At 41.5% G+C, this 17,103-nt stretch overlaps 1 protein-coding gene and 1 pseudogene across 1 annotated transcript in view; both read left to right on the top strand.

Moving 5' to 3' along the window:
• The window catches only part of LOC131796473 (ankyrin-2-like), a 178,383-nt gene that overhangs the window by 44,973 nt on the left and 116,307 nt on the right, over positions 1-17,103 (top strand). The gene's annotated exons all lie outside the window — the stretch shown is intronic.
• LOC131777647 (uncharacterized) overlaps positions 14,237-17,103 on the top strand; it is a 10,319-nt pseudogene continuing 7,452 nt past the window's right edge.

Below are 17,103 nucleotides of genomic sequence, written 5' to 3'. Positions count from 1 at the left end.
ACTAATCAGTCCTCGGTTCCAGCCAGCTCCAGTTGGTTCTGATAACTTAAATTTGGTTCCCGTCTCTTCTTAAAGCTAATCAACATTCAGAAGGAAGTGAACGGAGAAGTAAAGATTGGTCTTGTTGGCCGAAATGCAAGAATTTAATCCAATGGGAATTCTCGTTAGAACTACTGGCGCCATTGAGTTTCTGCCAGCGGAAAAATGTCACGCCCAGAGTTCGAAAGTTTTTTTAGTAAATTTGGTTTCTGCCCAGCTGGAATTCTTTACACAGCAAGTTGGGAACGAAAGGAATCTATGCTAATTTTGGGAGAATAATGAGCAATCCTTTTAAAAGCTTGAGAAATTTAGGGAGAAAGAGCAGGCATCCATCGAATCCCATACGAGGTGAGGTTATTGTATGGTACGTACCTAAAATTCGGTTGAGGTAAACGAACGTTCGGCAAACTTCATTTGAGTTCGGTAAGCTACCAACATCGAAAGGCGTTTTTACGAAAAGCATTTTTACGTGTGTTAAATATGATGAATTGAGTTTCTTATGCGTCGGTGGGAGAGTAGAATTACGCCAGTTTCGTCCCGTGTAACTTCCACTCGTGTCAACTTCAAGTTCAACCCGCTTCATCATATATGTGTTTTTATGTCTAACTTACGTTTTATGTCCTTTAACACTTGTATTTATGCAACAGATTTGTATTTTAAAAGTATTTACGTTTCATTTTCGCTCCGTTTAACTTCGACCCGTGTCAACTCCAAGTTTGACCCCCTCATAAAATATGTGTTTTTATGTCCAACTTACATTTTATGTCCTTTAACATTTGTATTTATGCAACAGGTTTATATTTAAAAGTATTTATGGAAAGATACGGAAACAAGAATTGTGTGGATTTCATGCAAATTAGACAATTCACCGAATGTGGCTTTATGTTCATGTAAATGTGCCAAGCATGTGCACAGTGTTTTTTGTGTTTTGCTTATTCATAATGCTTCGATGATGTTTTTATTAAAGAAAAAAAAACTTTTATTTGTGATTGAAGGCGTTTCTAAAACGACTGTGTTGTACAACTAACATGTTATATATTTTATGTAAACTCGAATCAAGCAAGTTTGAATTCATGTGGCGTGACCCGCTCACAGATCACTTCCGACTGAAGTCTATTTCCACTCTATTCACGGATTGGTTTCAATCAATTAGCTCTTAGTCCGTTCAAATACGAACACGACCTGAGAAGTTGCGAGGTACTCTTCTTTCCCTGCTGGTATTCATCCCAGTGCACAAACAACTTTGCCTGCATATCTCTGTACTTCTTTCTCTGGACTCTTTTCAGTTTCGTCTGCCTTTCAGCTTTAAGAGCACTAATGTAAAAATATCTGCGTTTATTGTAATTAGAAGATATTTGTGAGTTTGGTTTATTGGATAAGAAGAAAAGTAGGCGACATTTGCCGTTTGCGTTTGCAGTGAACTTGACTAAAAATCTTGTCCATTTCTTCCACGCGCTCTCTGCGTCATATTCTGATCCAAGTTTATTTACTGAAGTTTATTTACTGAAGGTTTATCTCTTCTCTTTCGTAAATTTCGATCGTGATCTGGCACGCGCTCATGGGAATGTTAGAGAAAGGATGATTTGCAAGACATGCCTCACACGCACCTCATTCAAAGGTCTCTATTAAGTTCGCAAAATGCCCTTTTCTATTTTATGAAAATCAAAATTGAAAACAGTTGGCGAACAAAACTTGAATGCATAAAATTTCTGCAGTCATTCTTTGGAATTCATGCTTCATACGCGCCGGTGAAAGTTGGCTGTGCAGAAATTACAACGCCAATAACAAGAAGTAAAATGCAACCTTTGGCCTACACTCATCAAATATGCTCGTTTAAGGTCCCTTATTAAAGCTCTGAAAATGCTCTGTTTTAATGAATACAAATCAAACTTGAGGACACTGAGCGAAAAAACTTGAAGGCATAAATTGTTTTCAACCATTCCTTGGAGTTCACCGGCACGTCAAAACAGAAGGATACACTTGTAAACGCTCGAGGTCGCTTAATTGCGCTATTGTTTCGTTCCTTAGAGGCGTCCTCCAAAATGATCTCACCTTTTTAGGACGCTTTTATCCGAATTTAGTCATTATGCTTTCGGCATTTTGATGCGGGACGAAGTTGCTGGGTCGAAAATTAAATGGGGCGAAACTGGCGGATACCAGAGAGTATAATTTAGTATTGTCAACTGAGTTGATAACATAAATTGGCCATCGTTAAGAGTTAAAAAGCTGGCGTTAAAAGCTGACGTTTTTAGCGTTAGCGTAGTCAGAGCAAATGGTACTCGAAACGTGAGCTTTTAAACTCTTTATGGTGGTAATACTAATCAGACGGTAGTAATGGGAAATCTGTAATCAGAAAGTTACATCAGTTATTGGCACTGAGTATACTGACAAATGAATTTACAAATCACAGATTTGATTGCAACAACCATAGTAATAGCATACCATCTTAAGGTACTAGGTATTTCCCAAAATGTAGGAAGTTGTTTCTAGAACTTCTCAGTGTGTACATGTCGAAGATTTTAGTGAACATTAATCTTTATCGATATGAATCTAGACATCGACAACTGAGAGGTCTGGACTGGGTACAGGCAGGGTACATATTAGTCATCTCCTTAAAATAGAGCAATTTGTTCAGCATGTAAGACATAGACCTCCATAGAGCCAATGGCTAACATGTTCTTACTGCGAAATTACTTTAATATATTACCTCTTAGGTATCTGTGCACATGTTACTAGCAATCAAGCAGGCAAGCAAGCAAGCAAGCGGCAAGGTATATATTTCTAGCTTCTAAGATAATTTTTTTCCCTCTTACCCACACCATTAACAGTTTTGATTGTTTCTTTATTTCATTGGTGTTTGTTATTTATTCCTGATTCCTATGTTTTACTGTATCCGTCGAATACCTTTGATTTAAAAGACTTCTGTTTTATGAACGTAAGGCATTTCCCTGTGGGTTGCACAGGAGGAGGGGGGAAGTTGTTGAAGCTTCAAAATGATTGGCAGATAATAAATATGTTTGCTGGCTATGATATCAGCTTATCTCATAAATATTTCTCTTCACTTTCTTTAGGTGATCTTCCACACAGTGGCCTAGAAGTTGGGAAAAGAGATGGAAGGGAACAAAGTGAGTCTGCACCAGGTGGGTGAATGAACATGTAACATTGCAGGTTATGCCCTAATTTGGTTCTTTTCTGAAAAATTAGCCTGCGTGATATTGTTTGAACTGTACAACAGATCCCAGAAAGTCAGAGAGTAGAGTTATAAAATACATCTGTAACATTTAATGCTTAAGTGTTGTTGAAGGATAGTCTTGAAGTCTGAAGATATTATCTGTTAATGTTGCACAGCATTATTTTGCAAATTCTGAAAGTTCTACGTTTTGATACAAAATCTTCTATCAAACAATACTTTTTGGACATCTCTTTACTCAAACACAATATTTACCTGGCCTTGGAATCTTTATAATGTCACTAGCTATAAGCCTCGCTTGAAGTCCGAAAGTTTGGTTTTCACTTTGAGGCCTCAATTCGCATTTTAAGAGAATCGTGGCGTTGTTGACTCAAAAGCTTATTTTGTGAACAGTAAACTGCTGCCTGGCTTTTATGACATAAAAATTAAGAGCTGTTTAAAACTAATTAAGCGACATTATCATTTTCACTGACCTCCTAAAATCATCATTGATAGAACTTAAAGAGGGTCATGATTATAACTTCAGTGTTTTCATTCTATGCAGCTCCAGACACTTCAAGTGAAACAAGAGGACAAACACAGGGAGACAAGGAAGTAGTGCAAGCAGTAGGTATGTGATATTTTTTTAACTTACAGGATCTGTTAGGTAAACTAAAAACTCCTGGTAAGGAGTGTTGTCAATGACAGCTGTGGGCACAGGCATCCCAAGCTCCGGTCTCCAGAAAAATTAATGAAAGCGTCACGCGTTGTGTAACTCAGTGTTAAGTTACAAGAGGAACCACTGAGATTTTGAACACATTACAAGGAATAGTATGGGGAACGAAATATGTTCGATTTACAATGATAAATATTTCGAAATATGAGCAATTTACATGTAAGACAGGAGCCTATAATAACAAGCCCTTATGTGAGATCACTAGGATTTACTCACATCTTGTGTGTCCGTTTTGGTTTCCCGCGTTCTCTGATGTTTTAATCTTGTTTGCCGTCACTGCTATTCCTGCTATAGGACAAAGTGATGAGTTAATTGTTTGCTTTTTCTGGAGACGTGAGCTTGGGAAGCCTGTGCATTAACAATCGATAAGTTCAGAATAATTTTGAACAGAAATGTGAGTTCATAATTTCCTTTACTTGTTTAATATTCTTGATGTTGACTAAACAGCAAGTATCCCTCATAATAGTTCTCAAAAGAATAAAAAAGATCTGGTAAATCAGCTTTTCATTGCTGCAACGATAGGATTATCAGCATCTTCAAGTCTAACACTATGACAAATTGTTGTATTTCCTCATATAAGCGCATTCGTTCTGAGAAGTGCCCTCCCCCAAGGCCATTATATCAAACAAGCTCCCCCCTTAGAATTATCACTATCCTGCTGCTTGCCCACTTTCCTAAATAAAAGGAAAACCTGATTCTATTTCTACTTTATTGATAACTTTTTAAGCTTCAACGACAGCTAAGTCAGTACAGCTTATAGTTTCTTACTAAACACCTCCCTTGATCAAGCAACTTCCTTCCACTGAGTACCCCTCCTTTTAAATCATTCATATCATCTAAAAAAACGCAAAAACTGTCCACGTTCAGTTTTAATTCATATCTCAACAAATATTTACAGCAATAACACCTACAATATCTCACTTTAAAGTGTATAAAATGGGCTTCTCAGGAAAAAATAAACCTCATCATTAAAAGCTAGGACTTTCCTGATAAATAAAATTTAAAAGAAAAAATGATTAACACATTTCTGGCGTCTACACTAAGGAGCTCTTTAAGTATGAAATCTTAAACATGCTCTCGTTCTTTTGTTATTTCCTATCCATTATCTGGGGTAATCAGTCCTTAATTTTCTCTTGGGTAGTCAGTCCTATTTGGGCTGTTGTTATCTGAGGGCAGAACCTTTCCCTCTGTTTTTCTTCACCTGTTTCTGTTTCTCTTGGGTAGTAGTCCTGTTTGGGCTGTTTTTCTCCTAAGTACGATCGAGCGCGTGGATCTATTTTTCTCTAAATCTACTAAATTTGAAAAGCATAACAAAAGAAGCGGGAAAGTTATCTTTGAAGTAAAGCGATTTCTACTAAAATATTCCCATCTGTTAAGTTAAGGAAGAGGGTTCAATAAACTCCACGACGTTAAAAATAGAAAACTGAGGTGAGCATTCACAGCCCTGATATTGAAAATGAACAATTTTTCCAGAAAGACCATTAACACTTATATTTACCTAAAAATTTCACCAGTAATGGTCAACAAAAGTACGGACATACAGGTGTACAATGAAAGCAAGCAGCAAGGCAAAAATATTTTAGTTTACCACTCAAAAAAACTACTGTGGCTTTTTATACATTTTTTGACTCACTAGAATGAAAGAATTTGAATGAACTCGAATGATTATCAAAAATCTGCCCAATCGTTTGAAGCGTTAAATGATACTCCTGTATGTCCAGAACATAATACAGTCGAAATCTCTCTCGAAAACAAGGTCCTTGCTGAGCGGCTCACTGGCCTCTATGCTGACTCAGAGACAAAGGTCTGGCATAAGTTAGCTGTCACAATTTAACTTTGGCATTGTCGTGACAGAACAGATAATCGTTCATTGTGTCACAAATCAATAAATCTGTAGATCACGGACAACAGACCAGGTACAACAGCTGTTACGTGATAGTCAGGTCACGCAGGTAAACAAGCCATCTTGGGCTTAGCTAAGCCGTACAAGTTATAGCCGCAAACGCTAATCACACGTATTTCAAACTTACTAGAACAAACTTGACTCATTGTTACGGTAACTGAAAATGACAAAATTACAAACACGCGAATGAGCATAAATAACTTACATCGTATGAGTGAAAGTACTGGAAAACGACAAAGCGAGATAAACAAGGATACTTACAAGACGAATGTGACCAACCCAAAGACGAAAACATGAAACCCAGAGCTAGATATGTAACGGTAATTTTCACTAGACTAACCAAATAAATTACGCGCAACCAATTATATACGATATGCAAATAAATATAACAAGTACAAAACTGGTAACTGACAAAGGACACTAATGAAAGACGAGAAAATAAAAACCTAACACGAAAACTATGAAACACCCACACTAACAAAATGATAGTACAAATTCTTGCGCCTACACAAGTCAGTGAATTATTTTGAAATTATTAAATTGCCATTCGTGCTATGATTGTGTACTTATTTCTATCGTCGTTAAAATTGTAGGAAAGAGACTTAAATTTACGTAGCGCTCGCAGGCCGCTCGGATCCTCGCGAATGTTATTGTGAACTTTAATTAATTTCACGTTCTATGTCAAACACTTCCGTTTCACTCGCTAATTAAGTACTCTCGCATTACATTGACAAGCCTATGAATCATTTTACGCTTCGCAACAAAAAAAATCACACTGGTTTGATGTACTTATAGATTATTTCACGGTTGGTTGGTGAGCGCGTACGATTGTTATCACAACGAGTGAATAAAAAATCGCACAAGCAAACTAGCCGTGAAATAACTTATTTATTATATACATACCGAGATTCATAAGGAAACAGAACTCAAAGATAAACATATCTTTATTTTCTTTCAAAGGAGAACAACGGGCGGTCGAGCCGCCTCACAGTTCGAGAGTTGCACTGAAATGGCTTCCTTGTCAAATACTTTACATTTAAATTATCAAGCAAAAATGCCGTTAAAAGGCAGAAATAGTTAGTATAAAATAAGAAATCCTGAAAATATGTCGAAATAGTTCTAGGGAAGTTCAAAATTTGAAATACAGAAGTGAAAACCCGAGACTTCATTTTTGTTGCTCATTTTTTGTCTCGTCTCGCATTTCAAAACAAGAAATCCATGGAACAGAGCAACATCGTGGTTGGTCTTTTTCTTGGTGTTTTCATTTCCCTGTCCGTCTATGAACTCTTCTACTGGTAAATCTAGGCCCTGAAAACGGTTGGTCTGATTTTAAGTCATCTCTCTGAAGAAAAATGTGCCTATGCTCTTAAAAATGTGCTATTGTCAGTAAAGAGGAGCGGCGAGTGAGCGACAAAGTGTTGTTCACTGGTGAAGATAATGATGTAGCCAATCAGAGCGTCGATACGCTGTTCTTCACTAGTGAAAAAATCGTATGACCCATCAGCCGGCTTCTCTAGCGCGAAGAGACTATTTGTATCTAGATGCTTTTTAGCGCGTAAATCTCGGTATGTATATAATAAATTACTTTATTCTCCTACTCACTAGTAACTCACAATCTCACAATCAATCAACCCAAATCACCTCTCATAATTCTGTACTTGCGCCACGAACTTATCAATAAATTCAATGTAACACTTCGGTCACGACAGCTGCTTATTGATTATGTTTTCTTTTTTGGGTCAAATAATTATACAGTAGAGCAGTGAGACTGCATTTAGCGGGCACCCAGTAACTACAAATTTCAATACTATTTTCATCAATCCAGCATTGCAAGGTGGAATAAAAGAAGATGTAACATGAAAGAGCTAAAGAAAAATGGAAAAGACTAATATATTTTCTTTTATAGTATAGAGCGGTCGATATCGACCTGGGACTTATCTTTTTTCCGTGACGTTTCGGAAAATATGCGGAAAATGTTCAGAAAGCGGTTATCTCTCACGTGACTTGAAACCGGAAGTTGGTCAGGTAAAAGTATCCAGCCTAAAAAGGGATTGTCTTTTTCTACACTTTACATTTGTCTCTTTAAAAAGTTTTAAGACGGAAAGAGGATCTTCGAGTGCACTCAATGCGAATTTGTTAAAGATAAAGGGAGAAGTCAAGACCTCAAGAGTGGAGCATCTTGTAGCGCAGAGGTAATCTTAGATCAGTGTATTGATGTTATGTTTATCTTGAGCGAGCACAGGTGGCCCAAACTCGTGCCTCGAGAAAAAGCCAACGATTAATTTATTAATGAACGCGTCACGCGTTGTGTGACTCGGTGTTTGTTTTCTGGCGATTTCTGCCGTTTATGCTTTACCATCAGTGATTAAATGAGGTCAAATCCAGAGCAAATCGCATTTAGTTCGAGTTAGCGGGGAGTTCGAGCTAAGTGACTTTGAGTTAAGCGGGTCTCTGCTGCGCACATAAACCATTTACTCATTCTGATTGGCTGACAGGAATGCGGGTCTTACGACATACATCTTTGGAGGAGAGGTAATGCAATGCAGACATACTTGAATCATGGTTTAACAGGTGACAAACTGTTAAGCAGGGCTCTGAATCTTTTCACGGTTTGAAAAACTGTTAAAAAAGCAACATTTCATTTTTGAGATTAACTCATCACAAGGATTTTTCTTGTGCAACTTGGAATGAAAAAGCGCCCGTTAATTTTTTGAAAGAATGCAAATTGCGAATTTGTTGGTCCTTGAAAAATAAGTGGTGGCACTTAACTATTCCAAACTGCATTCAAAATCTTCAGATCAGCTGAACTAAACTCATGAAAATCTGTTGTTATATCTTGCACCACTTAGTTCACAATAAGGGAAATGTATCTGGCACTAATCAGATCACACGGTTAGGGTATGTATCCTGCACCAATCAGATCACAGGATTGGGGTATGCTTGCACCAATGAGAGCGTCAAGGTATTGTCCATCGTGTAAATCGTGACATGGAATTTGGGTGCGCAAAATGGTGCAATGCCGTCAGTCCAACAATGACTCCCACAAAGAATGACATTGACACAGAGCTGTGAGGTCATCTATCCAGTAAAATAATTCATGTCCTTCGTGAGAACCTCGTTGCTATGATCTGTCGGGATTAGGAAGTTCGGCAGGGAATTTTTTTTTACCGTTTGGAAGTTAAAACGTGTTTTGAGTACCGCTCCTTCGCTTACAACGCACGCCACGTCAGCTAAAGGGCTCCACACGAAATTATCGATCACCTAGCATTTGATTTAGAAGAACTAGTTCTACTCACTCTAATAAAATTGCACCAATCATTTTCATACGTCGTGTTGGATCGATATCTTGTTTTGCCTTGCGGTTACTCTTTCGATCAAGATTCAAAAGTTTAGCAAGCTATATTTACTTTCTGCTTTGACCACCACTTTGCTTATCGGTTGCTTTGCTTTTGGAAGTTCTCTTTGATTTATATCTCGTTTTAAACAGTAATTCCATGATACAATTGACAGGCTCCTTGTCACCATTGATTAACCCTTACCAACCTGAACTTGACGATATAATGTATTATAAGTCTACAAGATATCTTTTCTCAGTGCTTGCGCGCCCGTAACGTTACTTTCAAAATCAATTCATCCTGGCCTTTCCCCGCTAGTGCTGAAACTTGCAAAACAAAACCTCTCTTCGTACAAAATTCAAGAAAACGTGGTCAGTGTATCATAAAAACTTTTGAAATTAATTGTCGTCTTTGAAAAGACAAAACTTTAGCGAACTTAACAGTTCTGTCCAAGCGTCATGACGTCAAGTTAACATTTTCCCGTTTGGCCTTCCCACTTGGCTAAAAAGTACAAATTTCAATCCTCTTTCTTTAAGAATCATAAAGGCAAGAGAGTGTGGGTTGTAGTGTTCAGTTCATTCACCGATTTCTTCAGTCAGAGTATAAATGCGTGACTTTTAACCTTGCGTGACATTTGTGTTACAGTTGGCCTTTGTGCCATTAAATTCCTTCAAATAGTTTCTCTCTCCCGCTTTCATTAATCGCCTGTTCATGTTCGGTGTTCATCCAAAGTTAATTTATAAAGTTTGATTTCAAGCCACCGGCGTATAGGGACTGATATGTAAGTTGTTTTCGCTTGTTTTGTTGTTTATCTCGTTTCGAGCAAGCTCTTTCGTCTTTATTTGTATATATATATTTTGTGTTTGCCGCAACAGTAAAATATCACCAATTGACGCCTTTGGCTGGAATTAAAATTCGTTGAGGATGAGCGATAGTGGTAGTCGATCGCCTCGAGCTACAGTTCGAAAGATTCTCTCATGGGAGAAGGAACAAGCAGAAGTTGAAATTCCGAATGAAACATGCGATTTAAGAGACCTTAGTTTAGACGAAGCCAATAGTCCTCGTGGCAGGAAACACGATCCTCCAAATTTTAGAGAACCGCACGAGCGGACTTTGACTGCCAAAGGCAGAGCCTATCAATTGGAAGTTCGCGCTTTAAGAAACAAGAAGTGGAAAACAAATTGCCGTAAACATGTTGGAAGAATTTACACATTGCTCGACTCCCACCAGGGTACCGACGAATTAGAAAAGGAAAGACAAATCCTGGATGTAATTAAAGAGGAACTTAACCAGGCATACCGATCGTATGACGAGTTACTTGATAATGAAAGCGCTAAAGGTGCCGCTTACCGATATTTCGATTTGTGCGATCGGGAGTTTATCGAATGTCGAGTGCGACTATCCGAAATCCTTCGTTCAGTCGAACAATGAGAGCATGAAAATTCGAATCTAATAGGCAAGAAACTGAATCAAGCCGTTCTGGAAGATCAAGGGTTTCAGGTTCTTCAAGATTTCTAGGTCGTCGGTCATGTCAAAGAGAGTAGAGGCGGCGACCAGAGCAGCGAAGCTAAAGGTCGAAATGAATTACCTGGATCAGGAAACCAATTTAAGAAGAATTCAGCTGGAAAGGGAGATCGCCTTGGCAGATGCTGAAGAGGAAGCTATCAATTGGTCATGAACGAAGAAGTGAAAATTGCTATAGTTCGCAAAGATATGAAATCCGATGAGAGTCATAAAACACGAACCTTCATTGTTGAGACCGGAAGCACTTCCTTTCGCGCCGTTGACGCCGCAATAAAGACCAGCGCTATTCGAGTAGACAATTTCGCTCCAGAGCGAGACGAGCTAACAACACATCAAGAAGCGACTCTTAAACAAATAGTCAGTCTCCAAGCGAAACAAACGGAATTAAGCGCTCTAATTGTCAACCAGCAAAGAGCACGTACGCGTCCTTCTCAAGAACCGCCTGTCTTTAAAGGAAGTTATTTCGATTATTCCGACATTCATAGCTGCCTTCGATGCTATGATAGAGGAGAAAGTTGACTCAGAAAAGGATAAACTGTATTTTTTGAGCAAGTATACTTCCGGCAAAGTCCACGAAGTCGTGAAAGGTTTCTTGACCTGGGATTCTGACGAAGGTTATGAAGAAGCTCGTAAGCTCTTGGCTCAGCGCTTCGGCAACCCATTTCGAGTAGCCGAAGCTTATAAGGCTAAATTGCGAAATTGGCTGCAGATAGTCGAAGGAGGATAGCTCCGGTCTTCAAGATCTCTCTGATTTTCTTGTCCGTTGTGAAGGAGCCATGCAGTCCATGAAGTACATGGAAGATCTAAATTCAACAAGGTTCCTACAGGAGTAAGCACAAAACTACCCTTCAAGTCAGGCTCCAGGTGGTGTCGCCAAGCACGTGATGTCCTGAAGAAAACGGAGGGAACGGTATCCTTTCCACGATCTTGTAGAATTTGTCAGAGAAGAAGCAGATCTCGCAAATGATCCGGTTTTTCTCCAGAAGCGTTGAAAAGTAAAAAAACAAGGCGCCTGACAGAAGCCGAATAGTGAGAAGTCAGGGAGCTAACAGTTTTGCATGGTTTTCCTCTTGTACCCGCCTAGGGAGAGCAGAGGAAGGCCTAATGCAGAGCAAGAGCCGAAACAGCAAAGTTCGTGCGTCTTCTGCGGCGGTAGCCACCCAACTCACAGTGCGAAGAACTAAGCAGGAAGAGCATTGACGAGCGTCTGGCACTGGTTAGATCCGAAAGGCCTCTGCTTTGGATGCCTGAAAAGAGGTCATCAATCGAAGAACTGTCGAGCTAGGTTAAATTGCGAGAAAATGCGGTAGGCAGCATCCGACTCCACTTCATGACCCTACGTATAAAGAAGGATCTAGCAACCAGAATACTCCTGAATCATATCGGCCCGATCCGGTCCAAAGTCATCAAGTAAGTGCAGAGGTCGCGAACGACGACAGTACAATCTCCAACCCCAATGTCGGTGTGTGTAGCGCTGTGAGTGGGCAAGGCATTGTAATGAACTCTTTAATCATCCCAGTCTATGTGTTTCGTAGAGTCCCCCGAGCTTAAAGTGACACGACGTCTATCAAACGGACGTGAAAGAAACTTGGAATCCCTGGAGTCAATTCGAAACTTATCCTTAGTACCATGCTCGGAAGTGAAGAAATCAACGTTTGCAGAGTGGATGGGCTGGTGGTTGAGAGGATAGACCAACGCGTTCAAGTCGAGCTACCTAGGAAGTACTCCAGACACCGGATACCATCCAGAAGAGATCAGATTCCTAGTCCTGAGTTGCAGCTGGTGGCCACATCTCCAAAAGATCAAAGACAAGATTATGCCGTATCCAGAAAGCTGGAAATGGGATTGCTAATTGGCTGCAACTGTCCGAAGGCGATCAAGCCTAAAGAAGTTATTTGGGTAAGGGGATAAGACCCTTATGCCGTCTGCACGCTCCTAGGATGGGGAATAATTGGTCCTGTCAGTCCGTTAGAAGGTATCCAGCCGGACTGTGGAGAACATTTAGCGTCTTCTTGTAATCGAATCCTTGCGTATGAAGTGGATCATGGCCGCTGTGGCAACCGCAGCTTTGTTCTCAATTACCAAACTAAGGAAGAAATAAATCCTTCGCAGTGACACGAATGTTCGAACGGGACTTCTCAGAGAATTCTATTCCTGGATCGGGGCTTTCGAAAGAAGACAGAAGATTCCTCGCCATCGCCAGGGAAGGAATTATCCAACTAGAAAATGGCCACTATGAAACTGCCCCTGCCCCTGAAGAATCCAAATGTTGTTCTTCCTAAAAACCGTGAGTCAGCTTTCGTCGTTTGTTACAACTCAAAAGAAGATTCATGGCCGACAGAAGATACCGTGACGAGGGAATATGATAGAGAAGGGTTTTGTCGAACAGGTGAAACAAAGCGCCTCTTCGTCGTCATATACGGAACAACGAAACGTCTGGGATATCCCACACCACGGAGTATACCATCCGAAGAAACCAACTAAGATTCGCGTTGTTTTCGACTGTGCCGCAGAGTTCAAGGGAGAGTCTCTGAATAAACACCTGTTACAAGGCCCGGACCTAACGAACACTCTTACAGGTGTCCTATACAGGTTCCATCAAGAGCAGGTGGGGATAATGTGTGACATGAGTCCATGTTCTATCAAGTGTACGTCGCCGAAGAGTACCAGGATCTACTGCGCTTCCTGTGGTGGGAGGATGGAGACTTTTCGAAGGATCCGTTGAGTACCGAATGACTGTGCACCTTTTCGGTGCCAACTCGTCTCTGGTTGCGCCAATTTCGCTTTGAAGAAGACTGCGCAAGATAACGAGCGCGAATTGGGATCAGCTGCCGCTGACTTTCTGCGGAACGACTTCTATGTGGATGATGGATTAAAGTCCTGTGCCACGATAAGGAGGCAAATCATTTGATCAAGTCGGTTAAAGAAATGTGCAGAAGAGGAGGTTTCACCTGCAGAAGTTCGTTTCCAACAAGAAGGAGGTCATAAAGAACATCCCGTTGATTGACAGAGCTGATGACCTCAAGAGCATAAACCTCGATCTTGACAAGTTACCCATGGAACGAGCACTCGGTGCTCAGTGGTGTATTCAGTCAGACACTTTCAAATTCGTATAGCATTGAAAGACCGCGGTGACTTCTGTGAAGATAAGCCAACAGATACGTCAGGAGCTAAGCCTTGATGACGTCCAAGAGTTCTTCTGGTCTGACAGCAAGGTGTTTTGGCCTACATTGCCAATGAAAGTCGTAGATTCCATGTTTTCGTTGCCAATCGAGTTCAGCTCATTCAAGACTCGACTTCAGTGGATCAGTGGAAATACGTTGAAACTAAGCTAAACCCGGCAGATGATGCCTCCCGCGGTCCTCAGTCCAAATGCAATCGTTACTTCGAAGTGGTCTACGGGACATGCATTCTTGTGGCAGAAGGAGAATGAATGGCCCTTCGATAAGAACGTTAAGAAAGTGTTGCCAGATCCGAGCCAAAGTACTTCAATGTGACCCTGAGGTCAGGAAAGTCACCGCTCAGCTACAATGGCGAACGAAGAAGGAGCTGAAGATTACAGTACCGTTTCGGAGTACCTATTTCTGATTGGGTTCCGTGCAAGACGAGCCATTGCCTTAAAATCTTCTGTATATTCAAAGGTTGACGACTTTTCAGAGCCAGCCTTTGCAGAGCACAAGGTCAGCACTACAGAAGGCCATGCTTCAAGTGCAATGATCTTCAAGAAGCTCTAGCAGAGGAATGTAATCATCAAGTCCGTCCCAGTGTACCAGCCTTTCCTGAGTGGAGCTTAAGTCGCTGAAGTCCTCAACAAACATGGTGTAAATCCCCTCGAAGATTCAGATTGGCCGCACCACCAGAGATAAAGTTTAGTTCCGAAGCCATCCTCCCTATATAAGCTACAGATCCCCTTCCTTGCACTCGCAGGGATTCTACGGCTGTTGGCGGCCGCCTTAGCAAATGCTTCACTCCGTTTTGAAGTCAAGTTCCTGTGATCCTACCTCGAAGAAAGCCACGATGACTACATCATTCTCAGGTTACTTTCACGGAGAAGATAAAGCATCAAGGGTGGGGCATGACCTTGAATGAGATTTTCCCCCGATAAGAGCCAATCGGTTACTGGATCGTGTGGTGGAAACCAAGTGCAGTTGGAAGGCTACATCTGGAGCTGTGTTGGTCTGTTAGAAAGATGGCGGTTCTGCAGTGGTAGAGCAGATAGATGGGCAGATCTGCCAGAGGAACGACTGAACCCTTGCATCCACCTTTCACGTTTGTGTGTAGTGGGCCTAACTTTGGCCCCTATTGCCATCAAAGGAAAAGCAGGAAAAGAAATGCAAGAGGTACGGAGTTCTGTTCACATGCGATTTAGCTTCAAGAAAACCATTCATTTGAAGACTTCCAACTTCACTTGAAACGGATGCCATTAAATGCGCGTTCGTTGTTTTATATGACGCAGAGGGCCGATTCGCCAACTACGAAGCGACCAGGGGGGACCGAATTGTGTTTGGGCGCCCAAGCATGAGTGAAGGTTGGCGCTTGCAGAAACTCGCCCACAGACCGCATCAAAGCAGAATTACTTCAGAAGAAATTGTGATTGGTTCGCCTTCGCGTATGAATGTTCCATCTTCAAGTCACTATGGGTTGGGAGTTTGGGAGCGGTCAGATCTGTACCCAGTCAGAAGTGTCCTGTCCCCCCTTCCGGGACGACCCGAGGTCGGCTCCACTTAGGAACGTTGCCGTGCAAGAGGGTCATCATTACTCGCCGTCCGTTGACAATGTTTGATATCTTAAATGACCCAGGTTAGCTAAGCCTTTGACACCCACACCACTGTCTCACTATGAAGACGAAACGTTGTTCTGTTGCCATCTGGTGTTTTTCTCGGCAGCCGACAAGTTGCTGTAGAAAGCGTTGGAGGGGCGTGTCCAAACATCTTGGCTTACGAGTTCTGGTCACCCCCGATGGCGGCCAGAATACCTGCTTAGCTTACAAACAACGGTCAGAAGTGGACAATGATCCCGGCAAGCTGTGGGTGTGGACCGGACATCGTTATCATTAAAGATGATAACACGCTCCCCGCAAGTCGTTGGCAGCTGGCGCGTGTTTGTGCAGTCTAACCGAAGTTCGGATGGACGCGTTCGCACGGTGAAGTGAGCTCTAAGCAGACGCCTGTCTTGATACGGCAGGGAAGGAGAGTCAAGGAGGAAGTGAAGTTACCGGAGGCGTCCCGTTCAGAGCTGTCCTGTTGATGTCTAAAGATGGACTATGAGCGCGAATTTCCGTCGGGGTGAATCCCAGCGAGGAGCCATTGACCTTTGATGATCATTTGATAGTTTTAAGATGACACTGAGCTTTTTATAATGTGGATGTCCCCTAGCCAATTAGCCTATTTTTAGTGAAAACCCCGTTGGTGTTTAAGGGGCCAGCCATGTACCTGCGGGACTGTTTAAAGTGCGTGACATGTGTTGTTACAGTTGGCCTTTGTGCCATTAATTCCTTCCAACCTCGTTCCTCTCTCCGCTTTTCATTAATCGCCCTGTTCTATGTTCGGTGTTACTCATCAAAGTTAATTTATAAAGTTTGATTCAAGACACCCGCGTGCTAGGGATCCTGATATGTAAGTTGTTTTCCCGCTTGTTTTGTTGTTTATCTCGTTTCGAGCAAGCGTCTTTGAGTCAGTTATTTGTATATATATTTGTGTTTGCCGCAACACAGGGATGGCATCTCTGGGAGCTTCATTTCCTTCCTTCAGGAACATTCAAAGTCGCGAGAAATACAAGGCGTCCGTTGTGTTGGGCAACCTGTGTAGCTCTTGATTCCGCAATTGATAGGGATGTCTTGTACGGGGTAGGCCGTAATCGTGGCACACCATTACATTGTCCGTACCCAAGAAGCAAATCGACCCCTACAATGGCACACCCCCCCCCTTTCCCCCCTTTTTCCCTTTTTTCTGTACACCCATTTGCTTAAGCAGTCGCCCTCACAGAATTCCCTCTTGCGAACCGGAATAAATGATTGGACTTGGTCACAGAGGAGCTAATGCAGTGTAAATAATCGCGTGGTTTGCGTCAGTTCGGATGGAAAATTCTACATTGAAGAAATAATGACATGGACGAAATCGGTTCCACTCAGGAGATAAAACGCCCGCCATTAGATGCAAACATCGACAGCTTGCCTCGCTCCGATCTATGATTCTTCTCGCGTCATGTTGCCGTGCTGGCTTGGGCCCCCATGGTTAGAACTTGCAGGCTCTGACCCTTTCCAAAAATTCTCTTGACTGGGGTTTATCGTTAGATTCGGATAGCGGTAACTGTTTAAAAAGTCTCCAGGTTTGGAAAAGATTATTGAAAAATTGGCACAACGAACATGATGAATGCCGCAGCGGCTGCAGTGAAAAGG

Source organism: Pocillopora verrucosa, chromosome 5 (genome assembly GCF_036669915.1).
Source record: "Pocillopora verrucosa isolate sample1 chromosome 5, ASM3666991v2, whole genome shotgun sequence".
Taxonomy (NCBI): domain Eukaryota; kingdom Metazoa; phylum Cnidaria; class Anthozoa; order Scleractinia; family Pocilloporidae; genus Pocillopora; species Pocillopora verrucosa.
Note: the sequence above shows the minus strand (reverse complement) of the source record. Positions and strands in the feature narration are given on the sequence as shown.